Source organism: Cryptomeria japonica, chromosome 5 (genome assembly GCF_030272615.1).
Source record: "Cryptomeria japonica chromosome 5, Sugi_1.0, whole genome shotgun sequence".
In the NCBI taxonomy this organism is placed as follows: Eukaryota; Viridiplantae; Streptophyta; class Pinopsida; order Cupressales; family Cupressaceae; genus Cryptomeria; species Cryptomeria japonica.
In genome coordinates this window covers 263,940,884-263,956,872 of record NC_081409.1, presented here as the reverse complement: position 1 = coordinate 263,956,872, position 15,989 = coordinate 263,940,884, and the positions used below count along the sequence as shown (strand labels likewise).

Below are 15,989 nucleotides of genomic sequence, written 5' to 3'. Positions count from 1 at the left end.
CTTCTTTTTAATTACACCAAGCTTTCCTATCTTTATCCCTCAAAACATATAAAGAGGAAAAAATACTACCTAAATTCCTACACTGCCATGCAAAATGGTGATGGAAATGGTCTACATGGGTTCAAAATCACTCAATGTTTGTACACTATTAATCAATCATTATAATTGAAGTGGCTTGGCCATGTGGCTCCCAAAACTAGAAATAAAATGTTAATTTCAAATCACTTGGCAATGAATACATATTAATGTGGTTTATTGATGTGATGCATCTACACCTATGCAATTGAACAATGTTTAGGTATAAGTCATCTAGTAACTCACCTAATATCCACTTTTGATGAATGTGTGACATCACTATATAAATGTATGTGTGATGTGCTCTTACCATTATGATCTTAATTACAAGAGAGTAAATTTTTTATATTATTCAAAGAGACAACTAATAAAGGGAGAAGCGTCTATTATCATAATTGTATAAGAAAATTAATCTAATATATATATTTTTTCAATATCAAAAAAATGAATCGTAACTTTTCTGGAAATCAAAAAATTAACAACTAGATAAATAACAAAACAAGTATATTAAAAAAACTAAAAAAAATTAAATGATATGAATAAAACAAAATAATTCTTATATAAAAATTAATACATATATTTACTAAATAAAATAATTCTAAAATAAAATTATTTAGATTACACAATTCTTCGTGTTAATCTATATATTTCCTTGAACCATTTACAAGGATTACCTTTATTTATAAAACCACGTGATATTATCTCAAAAATTTCCTCTAAGCTTTATATTACAGGATTAAAAATAACTGCATTAATATGTTCAAGCATTTCACAGGGAGATCTAAAGCCATCTGTCTTCTGGTAGAATAGTTGTACATTTTTTAGCATAGCCCAATACACCTGCTTGCAATAACAAGGGAGAACGCTAGGTTGCAATAAATTTCTCAAAAGGGTTTGTGTGTTTACATGTATAGTCTGTCTAATACACTCAGTCGCCCTCTCAAAAGATGTCTCTGGATATTCCTTCATCAACAAGGACACATAGTTGTGCTTTCCTTGCTCAATCTCCCTCTACAGAACATATGAATATTTTAGTTCTTCTTCCAAGCATTCCTTAAAAAAGATGAAATTCGGCAAGTTTTATAGATTACAAGCTTGGTTGTGATAAGTATTCAGTACCTTGTAGCTCTGAATGTCATTCAAAAGACGTCCACAATTACTTAAAAGTTGTATAAGAAAGCTGTATTCATGATGGCAAATGGTTTGTTCTGAAATTTTAGGCCCTACAAAATAGATTGTTATTAGAACAATTGGTTCCAAAGCAAATGATATTTCTCCGTTTTGAAGGTATTCCTGCATTGATGGTATATATCTAGTCTTGGTCCATTCAGCTTCCTTCATCATTGAGTTTGCTAGTCTGTACCACTGTAAGAACAAGCGCAGAAAAGTTTTCAAGGGTTATTCTAATGATGTTTTCAAGTTTCTTGTAAGACACTTTGTAGGAAATCAACTATACAATAACTAATATTCAAGGCAAGGATACACACAATTTCCTTGAAATGAATGCTGATATCCCAGCCTTGAAAAGTTGAAGCATCTTGAGCAATATCATTGACAGTGTTATATAATGCAAAGAACAAAATCTTCACATTCTCTGAGGAACTATATATCCCTGTTGGATCCCATCTGCAGAACATCAGAAACATCAAACAATTAGTTTGTGACTCCTCTCTAGGCAGCATCGATAAGAACATAGTTTTTTCTAGTACTCTATCTAATTTCTCGCTATAATGGTGTTTGGAATAGAAATTAATTTTATAACGAATTATTGATATCTTTATAATAGCCATTTAATTCAACTTTTGGGTATTACTCATCATACAATTACCTCCTAACACCTTCAAGAAAGCATTGAAGCTCTTCAATGGAGCCCGCTACATCGTAAAAGTCATCCATTACTGCAGTCTTCAATGGAGCCCGCTACATCGTAAAAGTCATCCATTACTGCAGTGAGGACTGCATTCTTTGTCCATACGATGCGCATAGTAGACATTTCAGGGATAAAAAGTGTCGAGGCAATAGAAAAATAGCAGTATAAAAGTTTTTTTCGAGCGAACTCCAGGTTACCTAGTTTAGATTCTACATACCATCTGCAATTGGAAACAGCAACATAAACCCTTATCAAAACCTCTGTGTAATTAAAAAGTCTATCATATTTATGATGTTATTGTTGTCATAAATACAACATATTTTAAGTTTTGATTTTATCTGAAATTAAATTAATTTTCAAATTAGACCACTTATTAATTTGATTTCAAATGAACCATCTCAACGATTCAAACCTTAAAATATGTTATTTAAAACAAACCATCATAATTTCAAAAACCACCTTAATCATATATATGTATATATATTTACTATTCCAACTCCTGCAAGTCCTCCTGCTGTATTGTTTGACAGACATTGTAGTCCTCTTTGGCCAAAGATAAAATGCAATCAAGTCCTATATGTGGGATCCTGCAATCAATTTTGAAGGACAAATATTTACGACTACAAAAGTAAGTGATATCAAAGCATATAATTATAAAAATCAAAGTAATTTGAAGGTTTATTTAACTTCGGGATCCATAAGAGTGAGCTCCATTAAAACTTACTTGTAAGAAGTCTTTCCAATCTGAATGTCGTCAAAACCATATGTTTCAATGTATCTTCGTTGTTCTATTCTCTCCAGACTAGCCACCCAAGGCACACCTAGTGCATACTCAACCTGCAGAGAATGGATTTATCCTCTAAAGCTCAATCAAAAGAATAATTACAAACATTAGTCACTTGCACCTAAAAAAATAAGTAAAGTACCATTTTGGCAAGGTCTTTGCAGACTTTATTTTTGTCTGCCATTGCAATAATCGCTTTACTTTTGGCAAGATAGTTTTTGGAGGAGGACTTTGCTTCTTCCAAAATTCTTTCACTAGGGAACATCAATTGAGATGCTTGGTACAAAGCTAGCATTGCTGTAATAGCTTGGCTACTCTTCCCTAGAGACGTTAGGAGAATGCCCTCTTTTAGGTAATTGATAAATGCATCTGCACAATTGTTGGTTTCGTTAGCACAAAATGAAAATGTATTAAAAGATAGAAATCACATGATGTGATTTCAGTATTTTTTTATTTATTTAAGTGGTTTATATGAAATCATATTAATAGATGAGTTTTATTAAAAAAAATTTGTGTGAAATTAGATGAAACACCTAAACAAATCAAAGCTTAAAGAATAGTATTTAAATTTGCCCATGAAATATTTCAAAAATGTACACATATATCTAGACTCTATAGAAATATATTTTTGAATTAGAAACTACCAGGCCAAAAATTATATATCTATCATAACTGGTACTCATGTCTAACAAAGAAATTTTTTAGAAATATCCAACAATTTTAACAGAAATAAGTCGTAGTTTGTTCAAAGGACCTGGAGACACATCATATCCATTCCATCGTAAAATCCTGAAACTAACAGAAGTCTCAATTATGTCTGATGATATTCCCTCGATTATTTCATTCTTTGTCCAGCATCTGTCCAAGGAGAATATTGACTTCAATACTATGGAAACCAGCATATAATACCCAATTATAAGAAATTCCAATACCCATTTTTAAGAAAGAAAACATCTATTAATTACCTATTGACATCACCTAGAACCTCTTTTATCTCATATTGGAAATGTCTCTCTATACCCATGGGCTCCAACCTATCTACCATCAGGAGACCAGAAAATAAATTTAAGGGATATAGACTAGGCACTGCACCAACAAAAAAATTGCTTGTTAAATGTGAATGAACATGACAAAATCTCATCAAATGTTAATAAGCGTGACAAAATCAAACCATGTACACAAATTTTCAAGAACCTACCTCCATCCCTCAAATTTTCCAGCATTGAATTCAAATACTTAAAGCAACTAGATTTTCTAGTGTGGATTATTGCACAAGCAGTTGCAGAGGGAGAATGAAAGAGTGAGCCATCCATGTTCTCATGTCTTAAGACCTTGGTCCAGTCAACTATAGTACGAATACCCTCAACTATGAAAATCAGATGTGGATCGTACTCATTCATATGGTCTATTCCTATACTACAAAAATGAGTTAATTATGATGTTAGAAGAAGGAAACAAGAATTATTATTTGGAATGGAAAGCATTGAAATCCTAAGCTAATTCAAAAATTACCTTTTAAGGATTTCTTCTCGCTTAGTGAACATAAGTTCTATAGGAGGTGAATCATAAGGGAGCTCCAAGCACAAGCCTCTTGCGTCTTCTAACATTGCAGTGAAGATCAGATAAAATCCAATTGGTTTATATGTATCGTCACTTTCTATCTTTCCAATATTTTCTGTTATAAATCTCAAACCTGTGGAAGAATTCAGAAATGATCTCAAAATCTTTTAACATTATGTTTGTATACATAAAACAATAGGATCAAAATTGATTTTCTTCATGAAACAATATCCTAAAAGTTTAAATCATAAACAAGAGGAAATGTGGGATACAAGCACAGGTACATAAATGTGAATCACCTTTAATGTGATTTCTCCGCCTTGTTTTATCTTTCTTTTGGGGTTAGATGTTTTAAATGTGATTCCTCTACCTTGTTTTATCTTTCTTTTTATTTAAGATATTCTAGGAGTTTGCCTTAAATAATATTAGCACTATTCTATTTGTTTTAGGGGATAAAGGAATGATTGTAGTTATTAGTTATTTAATGCTTTTTTAAGATATAAATAGTAATGCTCGTAGGTTAGATAAGAGAGATTTTTATATTTACAAATATTTTTTACTTTTATAAAAATGTGATGTTATTTTTGCATTCTTTCAAGATGGAAGTTTTAATGATTTGCCTTTTGTCTCTCTATTGATATCCTCTTTCTTATTTATTATTTATTATTTTTATTTAATATTGAAATATTAGGTTCTAGAATAATGTTAGGAAACTGTATATTGTTCACATTGCATAATGTTTTCATTAGATAAGCTTAGGAAAGGGTTTCGACCCATTACAATATAGACATCCTTAGAGGCAAGAAAAGATAACCCCATTAGTAGTGAGATTTGGAAACCCAATAAAAAGATATTCTTTTGACCAAAGTAAGAATAAATGAGAAACATGGATCCTAACCCTATACTAAAAACTTCTCTTCTAGAACACAAGGAGTATGGGATGAGGTACAAGGACTTTTCCTCCTGTGAACTACAATCCAAGAAATACTATCATCCAAGATACCAGTACAAGGGAAAACAAGAGGTGAACCCACACTGGGGGACCAACATCAAATGAATGGGTAACAAGAGGATAACTAGGCAAGAGATTGTCATTGACTACTTGAGAATACTAAAGTTGAGAAGAAGAAGCAACCAACACAATAGGATTAAAATAGGTAGAAATGAAAACCTTAATAGAAACCTCGAGGCATGACATAGCCACACTATAAGCTAGACACTCATTAGAATCCTAGGAGGAGCCATCCTTTGAAGCTAGATCCTGGATAGTCAAGTAATCTACATTAGCATTCTTCCACCAAACAGTATTTTATTTCTTACATTAGAGATATAAATCCAAACCCAATTGAATGATAGTGAAACAATGATTTCATTTGATGCAGAGACCTTCATAGTCCAACAGTTTTGTCTCAGGCCTCTCTCTAACCATCAAAACTACATCCCCATTAAGAGGCAATGAGATACATATATATACAAAAAAAATGTGAGCAAAAGTAGAATGCCCTAGATATGAGAAGTGAAGTCATTGGCCTTCATGAAATGACCAACTAGGTTGTCAATGGCCTCATAGCAAGAATCCTTCTAACATTAAAGCAGAAGATTTTTAAGTCTACCCACACCAATTGTACATTGAGTGGCTTGGTAAGATGGTTAAAGGAATATTCTTAAGGTTTGACCAAGAGGGAGTGCTCTTTAAAAGCCCAAAGCTAATCGATCACCTAGTTTCTATACTTTAAAGAGGGTAAAGAAGTGATGAAAATCTCTTTTGCATAGGGGAAGATCTCTATCTTACCAGGCATGTGGGGCTTCCAAGAATCTTGACCCCAACTATACAACTCAATGAAAGAGGGCTAGTTGTTGAACAAACAACATACTAGACCTCCACGCTAGTAGAAATCTACATTTTTTACCACATCTACACTACAAACCACCACCAAGGATGGTTTGCTACATAAAAGAGAGGGTCATACTTATGTAGATGGTGAGTAGGTCCTAATCTAGCTTCTTGAGCATAGCTACAAGATCTTGTTGAACTAAGAATAATAGGACGAATATCTATACTATAAAATAGAGGCCAACCATGAGTGACTTCAAGTAGAGAGGACACTTAAACAAGAGAAACAAAAGCAATGTTTTCCACTTTGCATAGAGGTCACATGTGAACCCAACATAGAAAATATAGCCATGGATAGGGGAGACAAAGGACCCACCACCTTGAGAAATCAATAAATATTTGGAAGGCATAGAGAAAGGGGCCAGCCCATAAATTATAATAATGCCCTTATTTGGAATAGACAAGGTTACTTTACTTGACCCAAGCCAAGAAGAAAGAGGTGTAGCAGCCACAAACTCAAGAATAGGGGTTGACAATATATTAAAATGAGAAGCTAAAGTAATAAGATCTCAACCTGAAGTGCAGTGAGAAAGAGCAACCTTCACACAAGTTGATTCAACTAACATTGAAGAGGGTAGTGGAATGCTAGTGGTAGGGGTAGAGATACAATGGATCAGGCTCTACAATAGGAGCTGATATGGGTAGTAGAAACATTTCAAAATACCCTCAATTGTAATGATATTATTGCATTAAAGATTTTTCACCTTGCATAATATTATAAAATACAAAGTAAAATTAATTTTATTTGTGATACATCTAAGGGATTGAATGATGCATGCATGTATGCATGATCTAGGTTAAACATTTGTGAGGTCACTTTAGATGTGTGTGACATTGGGATAAATATATAATGTGACTTTAAATATTAAAAAATTAAATTTAAAAGAAGAAACTTAGCATAAAAAAGTAAACAAGGTAGGAAATAGTTTTGTAAGATGATGGTATTAGCTACATGGTTTATGTAATACCGCTTGATGGTTTTGTGTAAGTCTATTTCAATAAAAGAAAACACATGAGTAGTTGGTAAGGTTGGCTTGTTTGAGCATTTTTTAGATTGCAAACGTGAGGAGAGGAAGCTTTGTTTGAGATGTGCGGAAACATAATTCTTATTTTATTTTTTACATGGAGTGTATACATAAATCTTGATGTGTCAAAGGTATTCATAGAGACATTGGAGAGCTATTAAAATATTTTTTCATGAAATTATACATTGAGGATGGATTCTTTTGTAGGTTAAGTTTTAATCTAATGAAGGTTTTCCCAAGGAACATCCTGTGTCATCTTGATGGTATGTTTACGTATTTTTTTATGTTTTGGATTCTAACATTTGTTTGTGTGATTTCTCTAATGGGATTATATGAAAATAGTTCTATATGGATTTTGAAAAAAACCATTTGGTACTAGATTCTAGTTGTTATATTGTAAGAGAAGAACTCCATGTTATTGTTAAACCTAGGAGAATTTTTTTTTTATGAAGAGTTAAATTTATAGTTTTCTAGAAAGAAAATAAAGACATTTTCAAGGTTATAGGTATGTTTGAAGACTTTGGTTGTTATAGATATAGGGTTTGATATAGATTTGATAAGATTTTATTTTAGGCTCTTCCGATAGGGGTTTTAGGGGTGGAATTTTGTTGGAGATCTCTTAGACAAAAACAAACCTCATGATTAAGCTTAGATACTATATTAAAGGTGCGTTGTTCACCTTGCATAAATTTGTAATATAAAATTAATTTTAGTTATGATGCATGTAGGGGATCTAGGGATGCATGCATCACATACATTAAACAATCGTAGATCCACTTAATATCTTATACGTGACAAAGAAATAAATATTTAATGTGGGTTTACATATAAGAAAAAATGTTTATTGAAGGGAAAAACTTACTACCATAAATTAAATGAGGTAAATGGTTTTGTAATCTCTTGGAAAATTAGTTTTATGGTTTATGTTATACCACTTAGTAGTGTTGTGTAAGATTATTTCTATAAAAGAAGGCATATGAATAGTTGTTGAGGTTGGCTATTTTTATCTTCTCTCGTACGTTGCATATGTGAGAAGAGGAATGGATTGGGATGTGAAACTACACGATTCTTTTTTTTTTTCTCAATGGAGTGCATATAAAAAGCTTGATGTTTCAATGATATTGATGGCTCAGACTGTCTAAATATATTGTAATATTTTCTCATGTGATACTACATTGAGTGTGGATGCATTTGGACATTGGGGTTTTCAATCATGAGGATTTTCTCAAGCTATTCTTGTCTCCTATTTTATGTTTTTATTCAAAATGCTTTCTTGCATAATTTTCTTTAATGGGTTTAGATGAAGATAGTTCTATACGACTCTCAAATTTCCTTTCAAATAGAGCTAGTTGTAAGGAAGTTAAGTAGGGGAACAACTTCCTTCACTAACCTTGAGAGGGGGGTAATGAAAAACTTTTATAGATCTTTACAATTGTTATTGAAACTTAACATAAATAAACATTAATGACATGCATACCATAACACAATTATTTATGTGGGCAAGGCCCTTCTAGGTTAAAAACCCCATACTCCAAAAGCCATCCAATATATTGTTTAAAAATCAATAATAGATTACAATATACTTGTAGAGAAATATTCTCATAGCAGTATCATAAATGGAGATCCAGGGGTACCACAATAGCTATCAAACTCTTAAAAATACCTAACAATACACAATTGTAATACAATGCCTTCATAAAATAGGGTTGCCTTCTAGGGAAAACAATGTACACAAAATATTTACCTTTAGATCTGAGTAATGATAAATTCTTAGGATTCACAATGATAAATTATAAATGAAATTTTGTTTTAGGGGTGCTGCCCCCAAAACCCCCTTCGAAGAACACTACCCCTAGACCTCCAACTAGTCATACGATTAGTGTTGAAAAGGGTTGAACCCCTTCCAACTCTCCTAATCAAGGACAAGACCAGAAACCCCTATCGCTCATGTATCAATAGTATGTTGGGAGTATGATCTTGTATGGTTATTATTGATGTCAAACTTGGTTATCTGGATGGATTTTTCTCTAGATATGCTCTTGGTTGTTGTAGTTATGGTCTGTGTTGTAGATTGAGTTTTGTATTTTTTGTATTGGTTGTGGCATTTCAATTCAGATGGTTATTCTTCTATCTAATAGTAAGTGTGTATGTCAGATTGGTCCAGAAAGTCTTGAGTGAACTCTAGATGTGTTGCAAATTGTGTTGCGATTTTGTATACATGAGTTTGTGGATGATGTAGTATTCTCAGTGTGCTTCTTTGGTGATTTATTTGTTCTACAAGAGAGTTTTGTTATTTCAAGTTTGGTACATTTAGTTCTGTTATGTTTCAGTGTGATCAATTGAGTTATCCTAGTTGGATCATATTCTTTTGATCTGGATATACATTGGAGGATGTATTAAGAAGTTGTTATGGGTCTCACCATGGCGTGTCGGGATCCGTGTGAGGTATTCTATATCAACAGATGTTCTTTGGTTGACTAATTGCTATTTCTACATGTTACATTTGGTAGCATCTTTGGAAAATGTACTCGAATGTGTAGATAATTAGATTCATCTTGGAAGGATGTATTATGATGGGTTTTGGGACCCTCTTTCTCCTAGAGTGGACCACTTTGAGTATTTTTGGTCTGGGAGACTTATTTTGTTTTAAGACGACCCTCAATTACATTTTCAATGACCTATCTCATATTTAAGGAGTGCAAATGTATAATTTGAAAGTATCATGTATGGATTGTACATGTGAACTAATAAGAAGACTATATGAATGACGCGCGAGTAGATTTGAGAGTGCAAAAGTCAAAGATTTGAAGGTGATATATTTAGTGAGATAGTGTGTTGTGACAATGATGGTTATCAAATTTGTTTTCCATGATGTTGGTCACTTGATCCAATAATTCAAGGATAATTTGATGTTTAGGAGATCCTTCTCACATTCAATTTTTCTATTTCCTTCATTCTTGATTGATAGTGTTTGCCTCATAAACAACTTGTATCTTGTCGTGAAGTAGTGAGCCTCGATTGTGCAAGTCCTTGTATATTTCCCTAAGGTAGTGTGCCTTACCCTTGCAAGTCTATTAGGCATTGTTTCTCCTTGGTAATGAGCCTAAAACTTTGTAATCATTCATATTCACTTTGTGAGCTAGATTCTCATTGTGGTTTTTCCCTATTTGGGTTTTCCACGTAAATCTAGTATTCATGTGTTGATGGTTGATGTTCATGTGTTGATGATTAACTTGTTACTGTTATGATAGTTGCTAATATTTATAATTAATCTGTTTCAAAATTCTGGACTGATTTATCCCCTCCTCTCGGTCTAATCATGTGTTCAACATAGTACCCTTTTACTATTGCGAGGTCAAAACACTATTTTACTAACAAGTAAAATAAGAACACTTAAGTAATTTATAAATTCTTTCAAGATAGAGAAAGGGAGTTTTTTCATCATATTGATATTAGAGTAGCTTTCAACTCATGGTAAAAGTAAGGTAACAAGTGAAGGGTGATAAATTTATCTCAAATATAGTAAGTGGGTAGAGGATAATGAAAACATAGAAGAAATATAGGTTTTTTCTTTACTAGTGAAGTTTAGGTAGAAGAAAATAAAGTTGTAGGTCAAAAGAGAGTTATTTAAAAAGAGAGTTTAGTAGAGAATTCAAGGTCCAAATTGAAGCTAGATTGCATACTTCATTAAGAAAAGAGTGGGTAGAGGAAATAGAGATTTTTTCCCCATCTTGCATTCATTAAAAAGTATAAGGAGTGATGAAAGGGAAAGACTAGTGTAGAGGAGAAGATAGAAATAGTGGACATGTATGTGAAAATTATGCAATAGATCTATGAGAATCATATACATGACTAGGTTAAAAGTTGTATTAAGGATAACACAAGTTTGAGTAGAAGATAAAACAAATTAAAGGAAGAATATGAGTGCTCCTATACCACCCATGTTAGAGATAGAAGATATTTTAAAGTTAATATAGGTTGTGTAATAAACTTTAAATATTACATAAATAGATATCTATACTATAAGGGAGCTACGAGTATACATTTATTCTCTAACATTCAAGTGGAAGATCAAAAAAGGTACCGAATTCTTTGGGTAACAAAGCATCATCATTGATTAAAATGAGAGCTAAAGTAGTTGGCCTTGATTCTATGAAAGAGTTATATAAAGATGATTTGTGTAGTGCCCCTCCTCGACTTATCTTTGGATTATACACTGATGGAATTATCTAGACTCTTATATGATGTTTTGATTTATGATTATGACTCTATCTATACTTTATATGCTCTGATGATGCTAGATATTTTATATGAACATATGATATATCATGACTTATGTGGATGATGACATTTATCCTTGATTATTATTATGATCATGGATTCATCTTTGATGATATTTATATGCATATGATATCTAGATGGATTATATTACTCATGAGATTTTGACGATGTTGTGGTTAAGCTAACCTATTCCATGATCATGATGTTGAGTTGATGTTAAGTTATTGTAACTATCTTCTAGTGTCTTCGTGATAGGGATGATGTCATACCACTCATTACGAGTAGGTTATGGCGTTGCAATTCTCTATCACTTGCTTGTGTATTTATGATATATTATTGTACACATCGTATCGTGGATTTGTGGTTGCAGGATTGCAAGTACCAGACATCGGCTCCACTTGGCTTCATAGGTCTGAGCCTATCTTTATCCCAATGGCAAGTTGATGGAGATGGCATGAGTTCTCTCTACACATTCTAGGCTTAAGTTGTCACCCCTTGTCAATCAGTTGTCTTGGCACGAGCTATCATGCTAGCTTGTTGAGGTGTGGTGTTCTTGTGGATTTGTGAGTATTTAGTTATTTATTTAATTAATTCATGATTAATATAGTTTATTAATGTTAATGTTAATTTATTATTATAATTTGTATTTAGTGTAATTGATTTATTGTTTAATTATTTATTTGATGTTTATTTATTGTTTAATGATTTGTGGGTTTTTATTTAATTATGAGTTTATATTTTATAATGGTCTATATTTTAGTTGTGGCTTTTAATTTATTATTAGCCCCTTTGGTTTATTTTATTGGGCTTGGTTATTATTTATTCATTGGCTTTTATATTATTTCATTATTCCTCTTGTTACTGCATGTGGGTGATAAATATAATATAACTTACCTACCCTTTATGATTATTGGCTAAAAAGCCTTGGAAAAATAAAATGTCATACCTGGGCAGGGTAAGTAGATTATATTGTATTTTTCAATATTTTGATTGGCTGAGTATTGGCTATAGTTTTTGAAAGAATTCTTATTTATTCGACCACCTCTATGTTTTGTTGGGTTAGCATTTCTGGAGTTTTCTTCTGCATTTTGATTTTTTGGCTAGATATTTGGAGTTTGGATTTTTGTTTGGCTTTGCTTGGATTTTAGATTGTGGATTTGCACTTCACTAGCTCCATTTTGTCATTACTTCTATTATCTAGGTTGGTTGATCTTGTCTCTGTAATTTTATTTTTTGGAAAGATTGTCTTCAGGAGTTTTGGGGAACTATTGAATATAAAATTTATGATAAAGTTTTATTATATGGTTTTGAGAAAAATAATTATTTGATTGAAGAGATTTGTTTCTGTGTATTATCGTGTATGATCCAGCATTGCTTCCTCTTCTGTCCATTCTATGTTTTCCCTGTTTTGGATGTTGAGTGAGGATTGGAATGAATGTATTGGATCGAGTTGGATTTATATCCTTTATCTAGTTGAAGAGTTCAATTGTTTATTTTATTTGATTCCTAGTTGAGTTGATCTTGTCGGAGAATGTTTTTAAGAGAATTTTTTATTTGGCTCATATATTGTTTTCTTTGAGTCTAAATGTTTCCCATTAATCCCTAATTGTTTTTGTGTCACTCGTGATTGAGTTTTTGATAGACTATATGGCTCTATGGTTTGATTTATTCCTTGTCTCATTTTTACATTTCCGTCTGAGTATTTTTGCAAAAGCATTAAAACCTTTAAGCATTATTTCCTTTGTTATAGGCACTAATATGTTTAGTAAAAGAGTTATTGTATTTGGTGTTTGTGCTATCAGTTTTTGCGAAGGCGTTGTTTCATTAGATGAAAGTGCTAGTATGTTGTGTATGCGCTAAAATCATAAATAAGGGCAATGTTTTATCTGTAAAAAATGCTATACTATTCTGCCTAAGTGCTAATTTATTTAACAAAGGTTTTGCATTGTTCTGTGTATGCACAATTCTACCTAGTTTCTATGGTTTGATATTTTTGTCAATCTGGGTCGATTTTCTTAGTTCTGTTTTCATACCCGAGGCTTGTGATGATTTTTTATAAGATCTTCTAGTGTTGTCATTGATCAGAATGAATTATTTTATTGTATTATAGCTCAGACAAGATGGTGATGGCTTTCTACACTCTAATGAGAATAGTTGATGTTGTCATTGATGGCAACCAACTGGCAACCAACTAGCAACAGGTTTTTACACATGCACTGACATCACAGACATCATGCACCAGTAGGCACCGGCATCGGCAAACACTTTCACCACCATCCAGATTACATTGGAAATGAATTATACGGGCACTCAAGCCGACATGGGATAAAGTTTTTCTTATATGAATTGTATTTTAAATATGATTAATTATTTGTAAGCTGACTTGGTATATTGAAAAGACTCATATATATGAGATCTCATAGGTCATTTTGTATGGTAGAAGATTATTTTATGAAGCGATATAGTGGACAGTGAAAGTTTTTGGTTAAGGTATGTGACTAAGCTTAAACCAATACTGAACCAGGCATTTGAGATGCTATTTTGAGCAGTACATTATATTGGATTTAATTATCCATTTTGTAGTCAATGAGACTCTTTTGAGTAGTGCGCTCTAGGTAGTTGACCTTCCTGCATGTGCAGACCCCTATTGTACGTAGTATTCATTCATATTGGCCAGTGAGTAAATATTGTGGGTCACAAATCCCACCAAGGTTTTTCCCACACTGGGTTTCCTTGTTAAAATATCCTATGTTATAGTGTGGATTTATGCTTTCTATTATTTCTCTTCAATGCACGATTTCTTTCTTACCGGTACATTGATTTGGGTAGAAAAGTTATAAATAAGTTTAAATATTCCACTAGCTGGTTAGACACTGATTCACCCCCCCCCCCCCTCTCAGTTTCTTTGGGACTATCATTGAATCTAACAATTGGTATCAGAGCTTGGTCCTCTATTTGATAAAGCCTAACAACTTGAGGAAGATTCTGAAACTGGTACTGATGGAGAATTTGAGAAAATAGTTTGAAGGAGCTCTTGAAGATTTTGATGCAGAAAAATTGAAAAATATCAAACTTGAAGATGATCTAGGGACTGCTAAGGAATTCATTAAAGGACTTCAAGAAAACCTGGTTATAGCACGAAATAAGAGAAAGTAACTTCATGAGGAAATGCAAAAACATGATGATGAAAAGGAAACTCTTAGTAATATTGCCGACAAGATGAGACAAGAAAACACTAATATGAGGAATGAAATGCGAGATATGACTATGAGACTATGTAAGGATATTCAAGATAGGAAGAAGAATGAAGAAGACTTGACTAGGAGACTTAATGATGGAGCAAATGAAAATTTGAGACTTAATCATGAAAATAATATGCTAAAGACAGATCGGATTCACATGCAACATGACAAGGAGGAGCTTACAAGATAAGTTGGAATTCTTGAAAATGAGTTGATCACTACAAATGAACACAAAGACAAATTCAAGAAAAGTTCAAATAGACTTGATGACATGCTGAAAAGACAAAAACTTGATGGAGATACAATTGGACTTTGATTTGAACATGGAGAAAGTTTCGGGACTACAAACAATCAAGATCACAATAAACCGGTAAGACAACCTATTGCTTATAAATTTAATGGGAAATGTTTCAATTGCAACAAGTTTGGTCATAGAGAAAATCAATGCAAATTTAGAAATAATCAGAATACAAATTTACCCACCGGTCAATGTTCCAAATGCAATAAAGTTGGTCATAACTCAGAAAATTGCAGAATGAATGTGAAATGCTATGTTTGTGGTAGATTTGGATATTTATCTAATCAATGTAGAACACAAACCGATCAAGGATATGGAAAGGCTATGCATGTAACAAGATTTGGTATATTGCAAAATTTTGTAGGAGCAAGACTTTACCGGCAAACAATAAAGGATCTAGTGTGAAGGGTAAACAAAATTTTAAATAAAATAAAGCAAGAATTTTCAAAACAATGGATTAAGAAGGGAGATCAGAAATTTGATGAATCTGTCTCTGCACTGGTTGAACAGCGTAACCCTCCAACGGTAAGAGATTCTTCATCTAACTAATGAATAATCCTTAGGGGGTATTGCAGAAAATTGAAAATCATGCATTCTACCCTCGATCAATGGTAAGAATACACATTTCTTTTTTATCGGTAGATATGTTAAGTTCTCACTTAATCGGCGAGCATTTAATGCAGTTTTTGAAGAACTTTTTGGTTATATAACACCAAAAAACTCTCATTTCAACTCACCATGCATTCAGAGAGCACAAAATTGAGCAAGGGCAATCTAAAGGCAAAGGAGCGAAGTGATTTTCAGGCATTCAAGGATTTCAAGCTAAGAGGTATTTATCTTTCGAAATGGCATCTTCATCTTCTGCACCTGAGTTTATTGCAAACCCTACTATGGTAGAAAATGTTAAGCACCCTAGGCCCATGTTTAAAATCATCCCTGAAATTGCCAAGCAAGATGATT

The 15,989-nt window shown here is 32.6% G+C and overlaps 1 pseudogene; it reads right to left on the bottom strand.

Moving 5' to 3' along the window:
* Positions 1 to 798: 798 nt before the first annotated feature.
* LOC131035206 (ent-kaurene synthase TSP4, chloroplastic-like) overlaps positions 799 to 15,989 on the bottom strand; it is a 69,305-nt pseudogene continuing 54,114 nt past the window's right edge.